General features: G+C 30.5%; 1 pseudogene; it reads right to left on the reverse strand.

Annotated features, from left to right (window-relative positions):
- Positions 1–6,987: 6,987 nt before the first annotated feature.
- LOC112637434 lies at positions 6,988–11,157 on the reverse strand (annotated as a pseudogene).
- Positions 11,158–23,068: the final 11,911 nt, after the last annotated feature.

The raw sequence follows: 23,068 nt of genomic DNA on the forward strand, positions 1-23,068 counted from the left end.
TCCGCATTGAAAATGATCTGGATTTGATCGAAACGTTTGCGAATTAATTTTTTGGACTTTAACTGTTTTTATGATGATTAATTTACGTATTGATTTTTACTCTTTAATGTGCCTCTATTACACTTCTGTCTCTACCATCTGATTTTTAGACACATTAAGTTCGAATTAATTTGATTTATTTTTGTACGATTATTAATTTGAAATATTTGTGATTTTGACATCTATACTGTGTGGTTTTTCTTTGCCTAATTTGTACTCTTGATTTTTAGAATTATTTTCTCACAACCACCAATTTGACAAATTATTTGAAAAACGATTAGATAACATAAGCCGGAATTTCATAAAATAGTCTTCAAGCTCTCAAGTTTAGTTTTAAGTCATCTTAAGATTCCGTTCAGCCAATGAGATGGCTGAATAAAATCTTAAAAACTTTTACTTTAAACGAACTTCAATATGAGACCAATCTATAAATTCTGGCCATAAGAATAGATTTTTCAACGTTATATATACACAACACAACACAATATATACACGTAACGTATACAATAATATATGTCAAATTGTACATGTTTTTTAAATTTTCTTTAAAAGTTTAAACGTTTCTAAATTTGATTAATATCACTATATTTTATTTATCTGCAGGTATATATATAAGAATATTCTTTAATGATGATTATGATTATCAAATGATAAATATGATTTATGTATAATAATCTGAAAAGAATATAAAAATATTTTTATATTTTTATAATATAAATATGTAATTTAATTTTTAAAATATTATAAGTTGTTCCGGGTATTTTTCTTCATATATTACTAACAAAAGTTTCAGTTCAATATTAAGTTTAATATTATTATATGTTATGTATATTATATATAACACTGAAAAAATCTTTTCTCCAGGGGCCCTATTCTTGAAATCGTACGAAAAATTATCGTATGTGAAAGTGACCCTGCGCAATCTTTGATTGATATATTTTTGGATCTAAGAGCATACACCAACCAAAGATCGTGCAGCGTCACTTTCGCATACGATAATTTTTCGCACGATTTCAGGAATATATATATGGGGCGGCCATGATAGGTGGGTCAAGTGAAAGGTGGATAGAAAAGTGACGGAATCAAAAGAATTTTTGAGGTGATTAGAAGAGGAGGAAAGGGTCGAGGATAGAGGAGGAGGAGGGTGGAAGAAGGAGGAAGGAGATATGGGGCAGCCATGATAGATGGGTCAAGTGAAAGATGGATAGAAAAGTGACGGAATCAAAAGAATTTTTGAGGTGATTAGAAGAGGAGGAAAGGGTCGAGAATAGAGGAGAAGGAGGGTGGAAGAAGGAGGAAGGAGAGGAAATGGAGGGAACAGTAGAGGACAGGTGGAAGGAATGATTTGAAGAGTTTTAAAAAGTGGATTGAAAGTGCTGTGTCAGCAAGAAGGCGAGATGGGGGGAGAGAGGAGCGCAAGAGAGACAAATGTCGAGAAGAGAGGATAAGTGTAGATGGCAGGAGAAAGAGCAGGAGAGGCAGGTTTGTGATGAGAGATAGGTGCAGATGGCGCGAGAGAATAGAGATGATGGAGAAATCGATGGAAGAATCGATAAGTGGATTAGAGATGGAGTCGAGAAGCACGTGTAGTGACAACAAGGAAGACAGAAGGGAATGGAAGAGGGTAGGGGGAGGAGAGAGAGGAGCAGTCGCTGCGCATGTGCTCGCAGTGATGTTAAAGTGGATAGACGAGAAGGAAGGAAGAGGAAGGAGAAGAAACAGATAGGAGGACAGAAATAGATAGGAAGGAAGAAGGAGAGGAAGAACAGGCGCGGGTAGAGACAGCAAGGAAGACGGAGGAAGGAGGATTGGATACGCATGTTCTCGCATTGATTTCACAGTGGACTGACGAGAAGAAAGGGGGAGGAAGGAAAAGAAGCAGACAGGAGGAAGGAATAGATAGGAAGGAGGAAGGAGAGGAAGGACAGGCGAGGGGAGTGCCAGCAAGGAGGACAGAGGAGTGAGAATGGATAAGAAAAGAAAGTGGAAGAATGGTGATAGAGATAAAGGATATGAAGGAAGGAGAGGAAGGACAGACGCGAGTAATGACAGCAAGGAAGACGGAGGAAGGAGGATTCGATACGCACGTTCTCACATTAATTTCACAATGGACTGACAAGAAGGAAGGAGGAGGAAGGAAAAGAAGCAGACAGGAGGACGAGAGAGAGGAGAGTGCGCAGAGGAGGGTGGAGGAGAGAGGAGGAGGGGCATAAGGTGTCTGCGCGGTATGTTATAGGAACGAGGTAAACAGGAGAGAGCGCCAAATGATAGAGGAAGGATGAGGAAGATGCAGAAGGGACATGGAGAAGGACAAGAAAAAAAAATTGAAGGATAGAGAGGAATTATCAGAAAGAGGATGGGAACATAGTAGAAACTGGGGGATGGGGGTGAAGAGGATTTAACAATAAAAGAGGATGAGGAAGGGGGAGTAACGAGGCCTGAGGTTGGGGAGATAAGGAGAGTAAGGAGGGGGGAGGGTCGGATGGGAGGAGGAAGGCAAGGTACGTAGGGAAGGGAGAGGGAACAGCATTTGTAAGGTCATGATAAGGCCAGGATCGGAGGAGAGATGGAAAAGAGATGTATATGTGAGAGTGTGTGTGAGGATGGATCTTGTAAGGAGAAGGTAAGGAAGAAGGAGTAGGTGCGAGGGAGAGGTGAGGGTGAAATAGATTTTTAAGACCAATTATGGTCAGTTGTGGAGGGGTTGAATAGGAGGAGTGTTGGGTGTGTGCTGTTGGTGTGTACGGGAGGACTAACGAGAGTAGTTATAGTGGAAGCTAAGAGTAGAATTTTGTTTTATTGTGAATTGATGTATGAGATTGAAACCCTAAGGGGACCAATAAATCTATAATAATAAAAAAAATATATATATATAATAAAAATATGTATAAACTCGTTTATATAATGTAACAGATGTATATAAACATATCAATATATTTTAAATAATATGTGTGCATAGAACACTGTAAAAATTATATAATAAAATTTTGTAAAAATAAATCAAAATTCTATATTATTTCATGGATTCATATATATATATATATATATATATATATATTTCTTTTTAATATTTAATATTGATTATTAATATTTTTATTATAAAACAATTAAAGAAAAAGGCTAGAAAATAAAATTACATTATAAAATTAATTACATTTTAAAATATAGTAATTGCTATAAAAAAAGTTGATATTGTGGGAATTCAAACTCATCGACGCAGTTACAAAAATTTAATGCGCTCAACTTAATTGCTAAATGTATTTAACGTATTGCTGGGCAGACGCTCAATTTTAAAAATTTTTGTAAATTTTTCAGAAACTAAGGCCTATGTACTCAAATTTTTTTCCACAACTTTATTCCCTTTCCTCTTCAAGTGAACTATGATTCATTTTTTTGACGGTTATTGCCATCTTCGTGTTAATTATTAATATAATAAATGTACATACAGGGTGTTCATTTTAAACTTTCCACTCGTTTATTTCATGATTGACTATTTTCTGCGAAAAATGCCAAGACATTAATTTTGTTTTTGAGGGGGATATTTAAGTACATTAAATGAATATTTTACGAGAAATTGTATAGTTTATATAAAATTACAAAATTATTTCAAATCTCATAACTCGAAAAGTATTTAACATATAAAATACTTTATTATAGTATTTTAGAAAGCTATCGAGAAATGAAAAATAGGGAGTTTCATTAAAAAAAATATTTAACTTCATATAACTTTAGCACCTTCACTCAAGGTTAAATATAATTCTAATAAATATAATTCTAATCTAATAAAATTGTTAAATGTCCCCCTTTGAATACTACAATATGTCTAAAACATTTTTTCATTTGATCACTTTTTCTGTGATGTTAATCCCCATACAGCACAAAATGGTTGCAGAAACATTACATAAATATTCCAACGTAATAATGGAATATTGCATACACATTGCGAAATGTTGCTGCAATGTTGCTGCAGCATTGCAGCAACATTAAAATGTCCGCCCTCAGTAACATTACAATGTAACATTATAGTAATCTTACAATGTAACACTACAGAAATCTTACAATATAACATTGCAATAATCTTACAATGTAACATTATAATAATATTACAATATAATATATCTTGGTGAAAATGAATATCGGAGCGTAGGTCGAATATAAGGAGAGAATGACAGAAGTGTAAACGAAGCTTTAGGAGCGTATACGCTTCGTTGTTTCAATTTACGCCTCCTAAAAGCTTCGTTTAAACTTCTGTCATTCTCTCCTTATATTCGACTTACGTTCCGATATTCATTTTTGCCAGGGTATCCACAATAATGCCATATATTATTATTTCCAGATAAATTTTGCGAGTATACAAATCATACAAGATAAAAAAGATACATGATTATGCGTTCATAATTGCTTTGTACACTCAAAATATAATTTTTTGTTAATTTATTTATTATGAATATATAAAATAATTTCATAATTTCATAAAATTGCATTTCTAATACAAAACAACTACGAACTTTTGATCATATACTTTTTCTTGAATGTTTTCATATGGTCATTGAGTTCACCTTTTAATTTCATCTTTTAAAATCTGAAACATACACAGCATTAGTAGATACTTATCACTATAAAGTTTAGTTTTGTGTGGAAATTTAATTAAAACAGTTTGAAAATTATTTTATTTTATTATATACTATGTATTCCAACATAACATTTATATATAACTTTTTTTTGGCATATTGCACTTGCAGTATTGCACTTTTATTATATATGTATGTAAAATATATGTTTGCTTTATATGTTCTTATATGTATTTGTGTATGTATGTAAATATAATACTTATATGTATATATGTAAACATGTACGTTTTTATAATATATTATTACAATATATTTTTCTTTTATTTTGTACTTTTAGTTTTCTTTTATTTTGTACTTTTAGTTTTCTTTTATTTTGTACTTTTATTTTCTGTAGCAGTCTTATTGTTTACTCCATTAACTCGGTTTGTGTATTCTGTTGTCTGAAAACATAAGAATAAATCAAATTAAAAATTGTAACTATATTTTAATCAGGTCGATCTCATTATTTAAGATAATTAAAATTTTATATATGTAATTTTTTAATTATCTTAAATAAAACGATATTATATATATATATATATATATATATATATATATATATATATACAGGGTGACCCATTTTAACTTAGGCAGCCAAATAACTCGAAAAATAAGCACACTACGAAAAAATGGTTAGAATCAAAATTTCGTCATTTCGAGGGGGACGTACAATGACGTTAAAATCAGCCCTCCCACCCCTCCCCCTGGGCGGTGAGGGGGGGCAAGTTTGAAATCTTAAATGGAACCCCCTATTTTTCATTACATATTCTTGTAGCTTATCTCGAGAGCTTTCCAAAACACTATAATTAAGTACCTTTTTATTAAGTACTTTTTGAGTTATAAGGCTTGAAATAATTTCTTAATTTTACATAAACCATAAAATATCTAGTAAACCATTCATTTTTCGATTATCTTACCTTCATACTTTTATGTATAAAATAATGAGAGGAATCGATTGGTGTAAAGAAAACACATAGTTGTTTCTAAGAAAAAATATGTAATTTGCAATTAACAATTCCATATTTTTTCTTAAAAACAACTGTATGTTTTCTTTACACCAATTGATTCCTCTCATTATTTTATACATAAAAGTATGAAGGTAAGATAATCGAAAAATGAATGGTTTACTAGATATTTTATGGTTTATGTAAAATTAAGAAATTATTTCAAGCCTTATAACTCAAAAAGTACTTAATAAAAAGGTACTTAATTATAGTGTTTTGGAAAGCTCTCGAGATAAGCTACAAGAATATGCAATGAAAAATAGGGGGTTCCATTTAAGATTTCAAACTTGCCCCCCCTCACCGCCCAGGGGGAGGGGAGGGGGGACTGATTTTAACGTCATTGTACGTCCCCCTCGAAATGACGAAATTTTGATTCTAACCATTTTTTCGTAGTGTGCTTATTTTTCGAGTTATTTGGCTGCCTAAGTTAAAATGGGTCACCCTGTATATATATATCTTGAAGAATCTCTCTCTTAAAATAGAACAATGAATACCTTTCTCTTTGAGTTCTTAAACTGGCTTGGGTAAGCCATTTTGATATAGATTCCGCTATCTCATTGTCTGTAACCGAACCATACATTGTACGGACAGCTTCTATAAAAATTATTAAAAATATTAGAACTATAACTAAATATGTACTTATTTTAAATATAAAATGTATATAAAATAAACTCACGTATGATTATTTTTGTGAGACTTAAGTCTTTGAAACAACGTTTAGTTTTTTTTCCTGCCCAGCTAAAATCTTGAGCCAAAGTATTTGTTATAATTTTTTTCAATATATTGCGTGTCATTATATGCGCAGTACTTCCACCTACCAATCTCAAAATGTAAAGCTGAAAAATAAAATTGTACAAATAATAACAGAATAAATTTCATTATAAATATTTATTATAAATTATAAAAAATAAGATAAATACTGTACCACGTGATTTTTAAATTTTGCTTCTTCCAATTGCCCCTCGAAATATGTTAATTCTGATATAGATGAAAGTGGAAATTCAATATGAAATTCTTCATTAATATAATTACATGTCATCTTTTGTTCAAGAATATTTATTCTTTCAAGAATATTTATTTCTCTATTGTCAAGTGTGTCAAGTTTATATAAAATTTTATTTAATTTTGTTAATATTTGCTTCTTAAATTCTAAAATAAATATTTCTTTTATAAACTTTTGTTTTTATGACTAGTATTATTTACTTCTAAACGTTATATATAAAATACGTATATTTTATATTCCTATTTTATATAATTAAAAAAAAATTATTAGAATGTATAATACGTATACCATCAGAGTAAGTATTTTCTTGGCTGGTGTTCTCTTGAATAGAGCTTTTTAGTTTAAGATTGCTTTGGTTATTTGTATCAATTTTTTTGTTGACATCTATATAGGAAGATAAATTAATAAGAATATTAATAATGTTGCGCATTCATAAACATAAGTTATACATTATATGATTTTATGATACATTTATGATTATTATAGTATGATTGCCAGTTATTCTTATACTAGTTGCTTACCATGAACTATATTTATTCTATTATAAGTAGAATTTCTTTCGGATAATTCATTACCAAAATTCTCTTTACATTTATCTCGCGATTTATAATTAGGCACAAAATGTTCTATTTGTGGAAAAGCAGGCAATATTTTATTATTTTGCGTCATTCGATTTTCTTTATTCTCTTGCAAAAGAAAATCTTCTGATGATGATGACATTTCTGAGGATGACATTTTTTTTTTGCTTGAATCCGCCTTCTTTTTTTCTTTATTTCTTTTAATTCGTTAGATGAGATTTCAATATTTTCTATATTAGATGTAGCCTGTGCTAGGACCAATTTTTCCATGCCTTTTTCATAAGTGTCTTATTTATGAAAATAAAATAAAAAAAGAAAACAAAATAAAGACAACAATTATACATATATGTGCGTGTACATACATACTACTTAAGAAAATAATTCATTTACCTGCTGTGCCGAAGATTCTCTTGATTGGTAACTCATCAATCAAATTCTTCCTGTGGTATTTCTTTTGTTATTATTGCTTTATTTATGCGGAATTTGGTTTTAAAATGGCCAGGCCATATACACGATTGTTTTTCCGCATTGAACCATATTGTTGGTATTAACTGTAGTCCATCATCAAACTCAGCAATTATGAATCCGCTATCATTCATTTTTCTCTGATAGCAGGTACTAGTTGTACTTGTGTATATTTAACATTATTATAAGAAATATGTGATTAATTCACATATTTAAAAGAGAGGAAATATATGATTAATTCTCATAAAATTATTTAGCAGAATGATTTAGCGGAAATATTGCGAATGTATTTGATTCATTTCTATAAGAAATTTTCCACACTTTATATAACACATCTGTAATTGGCCAAGAAAAAATATTATCACTACTTGTGACCATCATTCTAATATTAAATTGACTAGACTTACAAGGTGTTTTATACACATCTCCTATATATTTAAGCTTCTTACCAATAAGAAAAATATCTTTATTATTATCTTCAATTATATTCAAAACCAAAATACATACATTATTTTTTAAAATGCAACAATTATTACTAAAACCTTTGCAATTTATAGTAAATATTTCATTTGATACTTGCAAGTATTGTGATGTAACATTAAGATCATTACATATTGGTCCATTTTTATGCAAATACAATATTTACAAACATATTTCTTATTATTGCAATTATGTTTTAATAACAATGAATCCATATATTCTTTTTCCTTATATCTGTTCATTAATTGTTGCACAGGTTTTTCATTTTTTCTTAATTGTCTTTTTATACTTGTCATATAATTTTCGAAACGGAAAGCACTGAAATTATCTAGTGGGCCAAATCTTCGTACGTCTGAACATAAATGTAGAAGGTTATGAATATTGTGTGATATATATTGTCTACCATACAATGTTTCAAAAGATCCGACGAAATTATTAAGTAAAGCTTCAGCATAATTTATAAAATTTTCTTGGTATAAGTTTGGACGTGTAAGAATTGTGATAGCCATATGAAGTGTGATAAAATGATAATATATGTCTTTTTTTAATATAGATTTTAATACGATAGGACCTGTATATAAAAGGAAGTTTCGAAATTCTACAGCTTTCCACAGTTTTACATCATTTATAGAGCGTGGTCTTCTAACAAATTCATTTGGAGTAGAGGTTTTAAGTAATATTAACAAATATGATATTTTGTTAATTGATCTTAAGTTTAAACGGACAGAAAGTGGTCCTTTCGTCCAAAGAAGTATCACTTTCTTAACTACACCTAAACATATAAGATGCATATAATCAAGTGGAGTATTGCTTATAGGTAAAAACTCTGGAATGTTATTGATAATACTGTAACCAGTTTGGAAATCTGTATAAGCGTTAATAGCAAACAATTCATCTCTCCTTAAAGGATATGATTTTGTTCTAAACGGAAAGCAGATTCTGCCATTTACATATTCCCCTTTAATGATACATTTGGTACAACTGTAAAATCTAGTATGACCTTTTACGCACAATACTAAAGATTTTGCAGGAGCATCACATATTAAATTAAACAATCTAATTTTGATAACATTGTTAGCATAAAGATAATCTTCCCTTATTAATTCAATTAAATCATCTATCAAAGGTTGCAAATAAATATTAAAATTTTCTGGTTTCTTATATCCAAAATATGCCCCAGCAAGATATACAGCATTATCTTTTGTATTTGAACACAGAATAGGCCATAAAGCCGCATGAGATGATTTTGCTAAAGGAAGGCCATCAATATTAACAAGTAAATTAATATGTTTATCATTAGATTTTAATAACATTTTTTTAACAATATTATTTAAGCCTAAATAAAAAAATTCACCTCCACATATTTTTATAATATTATTTTGTCGTGGAGTTTGCAATAAAGTTCTTGTATCTTTGGAAAAGTTACAAGATGTATGTTTTTGTAAAATTTTTAATAATGCATTGCATGCATTATGGGGAATATTAAATGACACAGCCCACTCAGCTATAGCGTTTCTGAATTTTTCATCATTATCCTGATCATTAATGTTATTTACTATATTAGAATTCGAAGATTCATTGTTATTTTCTCTCTCAATAATATTATAAGGTAAGTAATTAAGATTTATATTTTCCATAGATATAATATGATTACTTTCAATATTTTCAATATTTCCATGAGAACAATTTTGTAAATCTAAGTCATTTTCGACAAAAATATTTACAGCATCTGATTGTTCTACAATTTGTCTAGAAGATCCCGCAATATCTATGCTTGTTTCATTCGCAATAATTCGTCTGATATGACGTTTCGAAACAGAAGTATTTTTATGTGAATTAATCATATTTAATTATATTAAAATAATAATTATATCATATTTAGTTAGATTAAAATAATAATAATATGATAATAATAATAAAATAAAAATAATAATAAGCTATTTATACACATGTACAATATGCTAAAAAAATAAATACATATTTAAATATACTGCTTAAATTATAAAATATGTAAGAATTAAAATTTCTATATTTTAGATTTTAGGAAGACCTATTTTAGGAGAACCTATGTGAATTCCTACTTTTAATGAGCAAAGTTTTTAGTATATAAAATGATAATATTTCATTTATAATTGTTTATAGTTATAAGTTTATAGTTATTTTCATTATTATTTGTATATTATAAATATCATATTTTTTATAGTATGATCCCAGATAGCACAGAGTTTAAAAAGAATTTATTTTTATGTCACAAAATCTGAGTTCACTTTCAAATGTAAAAAGAATTCTTTTATGTAAAAGAATTCTTTTTGCATCTGAAAATGAACTCAGATCTTGTGACATAAAAATTCTTTTTAAACTCTTTGTGCTATCTGGGAACTATACACACAAACATTCATACATGGAAATGTTGTTACAAAGAAACAAAATATCACTTTATATATTGCGCATATCATTTTATGTACTAAAACTTTATTAAAAATAGAGTACTAAATTCATATAGGTTAACCAAGATGCAAACGTGTATATTCATAGATTCATTATTTACAATTAATCATCTAAAGAGAGGTCAAATAAAAAAATATATAAAAATAAATTTCTCTCTTTCTTTCCACTTACCTTTTACCGTTTAAAAATTTTGCCAATAATTATGTTTATAATTTTTCAATATCAGAAAAATCACTGCCAGATTAGATATTTAAGCCTTTTCTTCTAGATATAATATCCGTACTTGAGCTTCTTTATTAGATTTATTTTTAATGATATATAGAATATCCAATATCCAAAACTAATCTGAAAATATCGTTTCAACTTTCAGACATCGCACATAGCATACAATCACAAACAAATTAGCACAATAGAGTGAATAATAATATGTAAATATAAAGTAAAACATAGAAAAAAGAAATATAAAATCAATAATAATTACACAATCGGAACGTGGCATGCAGGACAATCGCCATATTGTTGCACTTATTTATTACCACTACTTGTCACACACGTGTATACATGTATATCGTCGATAGCAGCGTCATAGCAGACGCTTTATTAAGATGTCTTTTCATACTAGCTCTTTGAAAGACACTTTAAAGCCGTAATCACACTATGGGTTGCGGGCTCGGTCGCGGTTGAAATTGACCAATCAGAGAAAAGCAATTTGCCGTTTGGCTACTCCGATTGGTCCATTCCAACCGCGACCAAGTTCGCAACCCGTAGTGTGATTACGGCTTAAGATTAGGAAAAACATAGTAAAATTTATTTAATAAGACTAAAGGCCGCAGCACACACTTTTGCATAAGCGCATAACCATAAGCATAAGGAAATTGATTGGTCCCCAAGTATATGCATAAGAAAATGAACCAATCAATTTTCCTACGCTTACGGTTATGCGCTTATGCAAAAGTGTGTGCTGCGGCCTTAAAGCAGTAAATCGATCTATTACTGTTGAGAATTTTTTAAGAGTCGAATTAATGACTGGTCTATTTGTCTAAATCTTACTATTTATGTTTTTTAAGTATTCTTAAATGTGTGTGTATAATATATAAGCTTTTTAGTAAACAAGAATTTTATTATTTATGCATGTTGTATGTATATATAAAACATATGTATATACATACATATGTATATATATATATATATATATATATATAATTTTTTTAATTAAAAGAACGATTATAAAATATTGCATGCTTCTGTAATGTTGCTGTAACATTTCTCATGAAATGTTACACTTGTATATTCCTGCAATGTCTCTACAATATTACATTGCAATCTGCAATATTGCAACATTGCTGCAATGTATTTGAAAGGTTCTGTGCTGTATGGGTCGGGGTGCACAATTAAAATGGAACATCCTGTGTATACTTCAAGTAAACACGCATGTAATCGTAAATTTCATTGATTTTGTCATATTTCTGTTACAGGAAATACTGATTTATATAAACTATCCGATAATACCCTTAGAAAATTGAGATTATGTGAAGATCATTTCTCTGACACATCATTCACAAAACGCAACAAAAGTACGATTGATATGACATGCTATATCAATTGCATATAATAACGCTGAATCATTCGTAAACGAACAAAATATTGAAGTGAAAGAAAGACATACAATAGTACTTTCTCCTAATGGAAATAAGATAGAAGAACAAGTACCTCAAGAGTGTACTCTGCGAACATACAGACCTGCAATTTTAAATTTTGAAATGTCTGCAGAGGAGGAAGACGTAATGGAATGGATGCATCTGGAGCCACCTATACATTAAAACGTTAAAAGCAAAGATAATAGTGAATCTAAAATATATAATAATAAAAAGAACAATCCCAAAATAATAAAAAGAGCATTGAGAATAGAAAATTTCAATTTACGTCAAAAAATAAAACGCTTAAAATATCAGTTGCGATGTATGGCACAAAATTGTAAAAAATCAAACAAGAAAAAACAGAAAAAAGAAATGCTGCAGAATTTAATAAATGAACAAGAATTATATCCTGTGGGGCAAAAACAATGATAAATTTGCAACAACTGCATATGCCATGTACACGATATATTGAAGAAGAGAAAATGCTTTCCAAGCAATTATATTATTATTCAGCCTCAGCATTTTGCCGTTTAAAGAAAGCAGGTTGTAATTTTCCTGGACAAAGAACAATTAGAAGAGATGGATAGAAGAATACAGTATAAAACCAGGATTTTGTGATATTATATTTAAAAAATTAAAAGAAAAAATTGACAAATCCCTGAAGAACAAAGAGTGTATGCTTTAAAATGGGATGAGATGTCTATAAAAAGCTATGAAGAATATTCCTCAAAACTGGAGCAGATAGAAGGTCTTGTTGATTTAGGATCTTTGGGCAGAAAAGCAGAAAGAACCAAATGTGTCTTTTGCCTTGATAGTCTGAATGCACATCATCCATGGCGACAACCATTGACATATTTTTTAGAAGGCAAATGTATGAGATCACATGAAATAGTTTACTTAGTCATGTGTCTGGATAAATTGATTGAAACAGGTGCTGACGTGAAACTAGTAACATGTGATCAAGATACAAATAATGAAGCCACTTATAGTCAACTAGGCGTTGATGTCCAAGAACCGTATTTCATGCACAATAATAAAAGATATCATGCTTCATATGATTTTCCGCATTTAGTAAAAAGACTAGCGAGTTTCCTTAGAACACATGACAAGATATATTGCAAAGGAGAAATAATCGCATCATATTCTGATTTTGTAAAGACCTGGTGCAAAAATCTGGTGCGATAATGCGACAAAAGGAGGCTCAAATTTATTATCCCATATTAGACAAGCACACATTCGTGCGAATTATTTTGAAGCTATGAATGAAAAGAGCATTTCAATTATTTAGCATTTCAATTATACATTCGCAGCTGCAATTAAAATAGCTGGTGATGATAAAGAATTAGATTCAAGTATTTGGAAAGCAACAGCTGATTTTGCAGAGCATATGAACAACGTAATTGATGCTTGTAATTCATATAGTTTTAATGTCACACATTTGGTGGAAAACGGCCATTGTCAAGAAAAAGTCCTGACATTGAAGATTTATCAAACTTTATGCAATGGTCCCTAGGATGGTCCAAGTTTCCGAATAAAATAAGTCAAGTTCCTTGCTTCAAAGGTTTTGCTATTACGACACAAGCAATTCTTTCTCTGTATAAGGAATTTGCAAGTAAAAATGAAGGATTTGAACTTGCAACATGTTTATGCAACCAAGATGCGGTAGACCATTTGTTTTCAAAAATTCGGCAACGTGGAAAATTTAATCCTAATTCAACAGCAAGAATGGTTCGATTATCATTCAGGCATATAATTTCCACAGGTTACATTGAAACAAGTGATAATGGCAATGTCATGAAAGTGAGGCTCTCATTAATAAACCAAATCAGCTTATTAAGACGGTTGAAAATCGTATGAGTAAAAATAATGTTGCTATTATTGATGATGATATTGATGATGATGATGATGATGATGTTGCCTCGATAACAAATTTATTTAATAAACATGCAGACATTCTTGAAGAATGTGATATAGACACAAAAAATGTAAGTATACTCAATAATTATGATGAAAATGCGATAATATTTTTTGCAGGATATGTGTATCGAAAGAAATAATTGTCAAAACTGTCGTGCAACAATGTTGAAAACGCCAATGGAAGACGTGACGCCAAATGTGAAATACATCGAATATCGTGAATATCTCAACGCAGATGAGGATGCTCCAACAGTTACGAAATTAGCACGACCAACAAGCCTCTTTATCGATGACATCAAAACACAAAATTATATCCATTTTACTCCTTTGATAAGCAACCAGTACAGTTTCCAACGGTCCAATCACAACTTAATGGTAATGATTGCGGGGTTTTTGCAATAGCCTTTGCAGTATCTCTTTTATTTGATCTCCAACCAAATAAAATTATATATGACCATAATTTAATGCGTCAAGATTTAGCAGAAATGTTTCAATCAAATAGAATAGAACATTTCCCTCAAGTTATAAGAAAAAATTTAGAACAAATTAATCATACATTCAGTGAGAATAGTGTGGATACTAATAATATTGCAATTACTAAAGATTTAACTAGAGATCAACATGGTATAAAAAGAAAAATGAATAGTTATAATGATAGAAATAGAAATAAAAAACAAGCAAGGAAGAACTGTGACATTTATTCAAATAAGAATGATGTTATATGCGTAAATAAAAAAAAACATTTTTAATAAAAAATATGAATTACATAAAAACAATTTCTTAATTAAAAAAATTTATATAATGAAAAACATAAAAATAATATTAAAAAATTCAATAAGGTATATTATGAAAAATACAAAAATGATATAAAGAAATCAAAGAAAGAATATTATAAAAAATACAAAAATGATATAAAAAAATCGAACAATAAATATTATAAAAAACAGAGAAATGATATTAAGAAATCGAGAAAGGAATATTATGAAAAACATAAAAATGATATAAAGAAATTGAAAAAAGAATATTATGGATTACATAAAAACAATATACTATTATATAAAAATAAGCAGAATATAAAATATAATAAAGAAAAGTGTATTAGAAACACATCAAAGCTTCTTAGAATGTCGTCATTGTCTGAAAATAGATTGGAGGCTGAACGTATAACAAAATGATGCTTTTATATAAGAAAAAATTATATTCTACAAATGAGAAAAATATTTAATAAATGTAAACAAAAAATTGAAGTTTGTCTGACACATGCAACAAAATGTTCTTCATCAAAATTTAGTAGAGATTACGTAAATATGTTTTGCGGACAAGATAAACATACCGCTTCTTCGGAATTATATTTTGTAGAAACTATCTATCATGTATATAATATTTCTATACCTATTATAATGGATTCTGAAAGTAAAGCAATTAATATTTTACTTTTAATATAATCAAAACATAAACCCAGAAAAACATGGCGCTGTAGTTCTCTTTGTAAAATGGAAGAGATCATTATTAACGATATGAAGTGTTGCTTTGAAAAATTTTTAAATTGTACATTACAGACTCTTCGTAAAAAATTTTATGTTATAATTGTTCCAATCAAATACGTCAAGACAACAAAGTAGGTTGTAACGATGCACCCCGTGCATCCCCTTAGATGCATCGTATCTACCCGGCATGCAATCCGCCGGAAGCTGCCGCTCGGCAGAACATCCGTCGGGCATAGGCAGGGACGCGGTGCGCCCACATTTTTTTAAACTTCTTTAATGCTTTCAAAAAGGGAGCCGAATACCGCCGAGTGTTGCCGTGTCCTGATACGGCAACCGGCGAAAACCCGCGCTCGGCGCACACCCCGAACCCCTCCGAGCGGACCCCCGACCGTACCGCTTTCCGTAACCCGTTCGGAAGGGGTAATACCGCCGCGCGCCGACGCGGGCAATTAAGCCGATATAAAACGTGCACGTTCTGCACACTAATTACCTTTTTCCGATCCGCTCACGACTGTGAAGCAGCTCCGAAACCTAGACCGCTCCTACACAAAGAAATCTAGCTTCGAGGAAAGGAGGTAGAGCGAACTCTTCCTCCATTGAGCACTCTCAATCCTCGATCAAGATCTATCCATCCGATCAATAATCCGACCGGGAAAAGGAATCAGAGTGCATTCTGATTCGGTCGAGATTTCTCGACCATCGGTCTATAATCCGACCGCCAGACGCTAGTGCATCTATTCACGAGGCAGAGAGGAGAGCTACCTCGGCCGAGTTATTCTCGTCAGCACTGCGTTCCCGGAAAACTCTCCTTAGCTTACCGAGAATTACAATTCTTCACAAACGCATACGAATAATTTCGCGGGAATACAGCGCGCATTTCTCGTAAACACATACGAACCATTTCGCGGAAATATAGCGCGCGTTCCCCGTAAACCAGCACAAAAAGCCGACTAGACCGATCCTTCAGACACGCATACAGAAAAACCATACGCGCGACGTCAAACGGTCATTGACCGCGCTGTAATCAAAACACGGGCTGTAAATAGCATTTAAAGATATCAATACGATCCAAAAGCGCATTATATTCAAAATACACACGACTAAAAACTATTGTACGATCCTTAGTGCAATCCAATATCGTTATATCACGCGCGCACGACGTGCATTAATCTGCATATTGCGTCGAATCTAACTTGCGTTTCGCGCTGAATATCGCGATCGAACACGTTCACAACACGCGCTCACGATCCTACACGCGTACACACGTACACTGTATTACATACAACCAATAAACACATCTCTTTTAGTAGCCTACACACGCTCTCGCTCTTTTGAAAAACCTACCGAATCCGGATTTCCGATTCCCGCTATCCGACGACAAATCACGCGGAAATCACACGTGACAAGGTCATTCTCACTGCTGTTATATTGACTATAAGTATGTAAATCATGGTTTTTACCTATTGAAATAATATTCTCCCATTATCCAATGATACAATATATTAAAAGATTAATACATAATTTAATCAATTCTAATAAAAAACTAAATTACATAAAGCATTAAATGATGTTGATATAAATGCACTTCAAGATATAGTAATTAAGGCTCAACAAAAAGCAAAAACTTTTGCACAGATAACTACGGAAATTAATTTAAATGAGGATGAAATTAGCTTTTAAAGCATTTACGAAACGATGTTCCAAAATATGCCTGTATTTCTTGTGTAAAATATTGTTTCAAAAAAGATATCATGATAAAAATTAATAAGAAAAATCGTAAAACAGTTTGGAATAATTTTATTAATGATGTAGGATTAGAAATGAAAAAAATTGTATTATTTGTAAATTTTGTGATCAATATTTCAAAAAGAACAAATTGCCACCAACATGTAGAACCAATAAACTTGAAATTCTACCAGTACCAAAAGAAATAACATTAAATGAATATGAACGAATTCTTATACAACGAGCGAAAGCATTCCAAACTGTGCAAAGAGCGCATACGATAATTAATAAAAATCTATCGCATAAGAAATGATTTCAAAAGTGAAAGGCAGAACATTTCATTTGCGGCTGCCGTTAAACGAAACCTTAAAAAAAATTTGTCCTTCGACTGAACCTATTAATCTAAATCATGAATTACATATATTAGTTCGTGGTATTCCAACTAACGCAAATATAATTTGGGAGAAATTAGTCGATATAAAAAAAGTATGGACTGCCTTAATATGGTTAAAACAAAATAATCCTATATATTTAGATATTATACTACCAACATCTCCTGAAAATTTGTTCCATTCTGAACTACAAAATGTAAAGTTTCAAGAGCATGATTTTTTAGAACTTTATGACAAAAATTTAGAGAACGATAACGAAGAAAATGAAAAAAATAACACTTCTAAGGAAAAATACAAGGCATTATTGACTCAAATGTGGCAAACAGATCAATATTATGAACAATTTACAATATATCCTATGTATGAAGAAAGAATAAATGAATCTGCAACTATGCTTTATCAAATGGTAAAAATTCAAGATGTTCCATTGGGTAATCGTACTAAAGATTTGGATATAAAATATTTCTCTGATTTATATCCATATGGTGTGGACAGCATGAAACTAGAAGTGTCCGTATAACTGATTTTGAATATATTAAAATGAGACTTATGTCACAACACTCGCAATTTAGATTAAACATATAATATCTTTTCTATTTATTACATGATAATAATATGCGACAATTAAATAGTGGAATATTTCATAAAATGAATATTACCAATCCTCGTGAAAGATACACAGCTGCTTCTTATTTGGAGCAATTATCTAATCAGCAGCTTGAATCTAACTTAAACATTATATTTTCCAAGTTACGGAATACAGAACAATATTGGAGAATACCTAGAAGTAATTTGCACTGTATGATATGTAATTATGGACCTGCTACTTGGTTTCTTACTCTCAGTGAGTGGTTATGGACAGATTTGATAGAATATCTTCGAGAGATGAATGAACCAACTGTCAATCAAAAATCTGCAAACGAACTTATTGCTTTCGATCTTGTATCAACTTCGAGATTCGTGAATAATAAATTTAAAGCTATGCTTGATTTTATTTGTTGACCTGATAATCCAATCGGAGAAGTCACTCAATATTTTACCTCTATTAAGCTAGCAGGACCAAATTAGCAAAATCAAATCAAACCTATCAGATTATTTAGTACCTATTTTGTACTAATTTGTACCACTAATAATAATTTTGTACTCTGTGCAGTTTCAAAAAAAACCGTGACACTGCCACCTTAATATTAAGTCAGCAGGGCCACAATAAAAAAAAATTAAAAAATAAAATCAAGTACCGAATTATAACAGGCTGAATTTGTACTAATTTGTACCACTAATAATAATTTTGTATGTTGCGAAATTTCGAAAAAAACCGTGACACTGCTAGCTTAATATTAAGCCAGCAGAACCACAATATGAAAAAAAAACAAAAAAAGAAAATCAAGTACAGAAATATAGCAGACTGAATTTGTACTAATTTGTACCATCAAAAAAAACTTAATATATTCATCCCTTCGGCTTCAAACAACCCCCAATTGAAGTTCGCCTTATCAGTCTCAAGAATAAAGTACTCTACCCCATCGGCAGAATCAATCGCTACTTACACACTCGACGCGGCATAATTTGTACCACCAAAATATAAAATTTCAGATTTTGTACCCCAGCCGATTACTCAAAAACTACCCCCGACCCCGATCAGTCTCAAGAATAAAGTACTCTACCCTATCGGCAGAATCAATCGCTACTTGTACACTCGACGCGGCATAATTTGTACCACCAAAATATAAAATTTCAGATTTTGTACCCCAGCCGATTACTCAAAAACTACCCTTGACCCCGATCAGTCTCAAGAATAAAGTACTCTACCCCATCGGCAGAATCAATCGCTACTTGTACACTCGACGTGGCATAATTTGTACCACCAAAATATAAAATTTCAGATTTTGTACCCCAGCCGATTATTCAAAAACTATTTTCGACCTCCATATAAAGTTTCAATTTTTATAAAAATATAAAGTTCCATTTTTTGTACTAAACTGTTCTTTTTTAAAATTACATTTAGGAAGAAAATTTATTCTTTTTTATGATTCTATATATACAAATATCAATTAAACATATATATGTATGCGTGAAACTAAGAACCATATTAATATCCACGTTAAAATACAGTTACCCCATATATTAACTTCTCAATAAAATTATAACAGTAATGGTTAGGAATGTAAAAACAACAATTTCGAATTTCTATATTAGAAACAAATTAAATTTATTGAAAGACATGAGAAAAGAATCTTAACTCTATCACAATTTCTTTGTAAACATAAATTGTTACGCTTTAATATAAATAAATAACATAACATTATAACATTTTATAAATAAACATTGTTGATTTTTTATAATATTTCATAAATGTAACTTATAAGTCTAATATGGTTTCTCATACTTTAAATTATATATGTATATAATAAAATTATTATTTATTAACTATTGTATTATAAATTACTATAAACTATTAAAAACAAAAGATATATATTAGAATTAAAAATTTATATATGAAATTTAGAATATATCATGATGTGTGTGTGTGTGTGTGTAAATTTAGATATTTAATTGGCTTTGGCATAAATTAATAATGCTGGTGTTATTTTGGCATTGTTTTTAACATATCTTTCTTTTTTATCAAGATCATTGTATTCAACCCATGTTCCTGCTCTTGGACAAATTGCTGTATAGTGACCTATTTGGATGTTGTTTCTTGTTACTATAGGATTCTTGTATTCAACTACTCCTATTAATTTATATTTGATTTTATTTAATGGATTCAGGCAAAATTGGCTAATGTCAGTCATTTTTATTTGAATAATTGCTGTACTCACAGTAAATATTTCAAAAATAATAATATCTCCTGAAAAAAGAACAAATAAAGTCATATATTTTGTGATGTATAATAATTTTTCTAAAATGAACGAAGAGAAAAGAATTATTTTCATTTTTTTTTTACAATTAAATTGCAACATAAAAATCTTGTGGTAAATTAGAAGTAAAGATTATTTTTGATAGGGCCTAGATGTAAAGCATATTATTGTAATTATTTCTTAAATTTACGTTCAATAATGAATTAAATATTTTAAATAAATATTATAAATATTAACTAAGAACTAACCTGTTTCGGATAACGTTGTTTTTTCAATTCCAGTACAGCATTTTATGCAACAAGGACGCTCTCCTTCCAAGAGCACGCTTTGTTTGACAATTTCATCAAAATTTGTATTATTTGTAATTTGTGTTTCTTCAATTTGAATTACAGGCAAGTTTTTATATCGTGGCGAGCAACCAAAATTGCACTGAGAGGTCTCTTTAAAACTGGGGGTTTCTTTAAATAAGATGCCAGCTAAATAGCCTACATTTGTCTCACAATCGATATATTTGCATCCACCGGTATCGGATATTGGAAATATATCCAAAAGAATCTGTGCGCGCAATTTGTAAGCATATTGACTAATTCCGTTTTTTATGGTATAAGTAATTAATTTAAAGAACAAATTTGCTTCTATTGTTTTTTCCATGTATGTTAAAATATGATGTAAATCATGTCCTGCTGCAAGTAGTATTTGGAAAATACTGTCAAATGCGCAAGTATTAGAGACAGTATAATTGTCATTGTGAATTTTTAATGATTTCAATGAAATATCATTACCATTTTTCATAATAGGTATTTTTGCAGTTTTTCTACATTTTAGAGTATCTATTATTTTATGTGGATTTTTTTCCAGATATAATGCTTCGCTTTTATTCGATTTTATCTGCCCGAGTCCATGCCAATTCTCTACTTCGTGATTTGCTAAAATATCTCTCACGTTTCGCATATTATCTTTACATAATATACATACGCGTGATTGGCCATAACCTTCTTCTTCAGCATCCCCAAATGGTATAGAACAGTGAGGTAATGCATGTACATATTTTTTGCATAAATGACAAACATGCGCACCTGATGGTTTATCATTATTTTTGCAAGCAAGAATTATTTGAATCCGACATAGAATTATTATCAATTTCACAATCTTTTACAGGTGTGGAAGTTAATATATCCTTCGGGTCAGTAGATGATACGATTGTATTGTTAGTATTTTGTGCGTCGACAATTTTTAACATTCCACGCAAGTAATCCACATGCTTCTGAAGGAAGGAATCAATGCGCATCAGTGGACAATTTTTTACTAATAAAGATTTTAATTTATTAAATTCACTTTCGACTGATGCACTAGAAGCAGGTACGCGACCATAACCGAATTGATCTGTATAGATATTTGTCTAGAGTGGTAATAATCTAATATCAATTATCAGGCGTTCTACTATCTGTGGAAAATAATGCGGATTGATTCTGTCGCCAACATCTGAAGCAATTGAGGATTTAACTTCATATAAAATTTTTTTACTCCACGTAGTCCAAGAATTTTCAAACGGATTAAAAATATTTGTTTCATTATCTTCATTTTCAATTTCAAATACAGCGCTATCATTGTTGTCAGTTTCGCGGTTCTCTAAATCTACGTCACTCGCTGTCATTAAATTTGTTAATTTAATTCGCTCTGAATCACAATGCGTTAAATGGCCAGTTTCTGAATTTCCATCGGTTTCGGACAACGCTATTATAAAAATGGATTTTACTATTTCTCTTGCTTTTATTATGTTCCTGCAAAGTATCAATTGACCAATTGCACCTAGGTAAAAAGTTTTTACTCGCTTGTTTAAAATTTTGCAAATTTTAACATATTGCTTTATAAAATGTGCAACATCGATTCTAATATAACATTTGGGCAAATTCGAATTTCTAAATGCATCAGCGTAATCTTCAATAGTTAGATAACCTGTAAATACGCGAGTAATTGCGATTAGAAGCGCTCTAGACGAATCACATATTACTTCTTTAGGCACCGATGCACCAGAACGTAACCATTCTGCCAGCCAAAAATAAATTGAATTGACATTGTGACTTTCGCTTATCATTTGGCAAACCGAAAATTGTCCATTTTTACAATTAATAACGCAATGATATAAAAATATATGTTTTGACATTGACCCATTAGTTTTACATAATTTTTTAACGATGCTACCGGTCGCATCGACAAATATACATGCATCATTTTCAACAGAATATTTTCTATAAATATTTAGTTGGTGATTAGTCCAGTAAGGAACAAAAATTGGATCTAATCCAATATTATGGATTACATTGTTCATAGATGTAGATTTTAATATAGCTAACGCTTTAAGAGGATCCGTATGTATATAATTTGCCTTTACAGTTTCTGTTTTAGCTGCATGTAAAACGGCCGA

The sequence above is a fragment of the Camponotus floridanus genome, unplaced genomic scaffold (genome assembly GCF_003227725.1).
Source record: "Camponotus floridanus strain SB8 unplaced genomic scaffold, Cflo_v7.5 scaffold166, whole genome shotgun sequence".
Classification (NCBI taxonomy): domain Eukaryota; kingdom Metazoa; phylum Arthropoda; class Insecta; order Hymenoptera; family Formicidae; genus Camponotus; species Camponotus floridanus.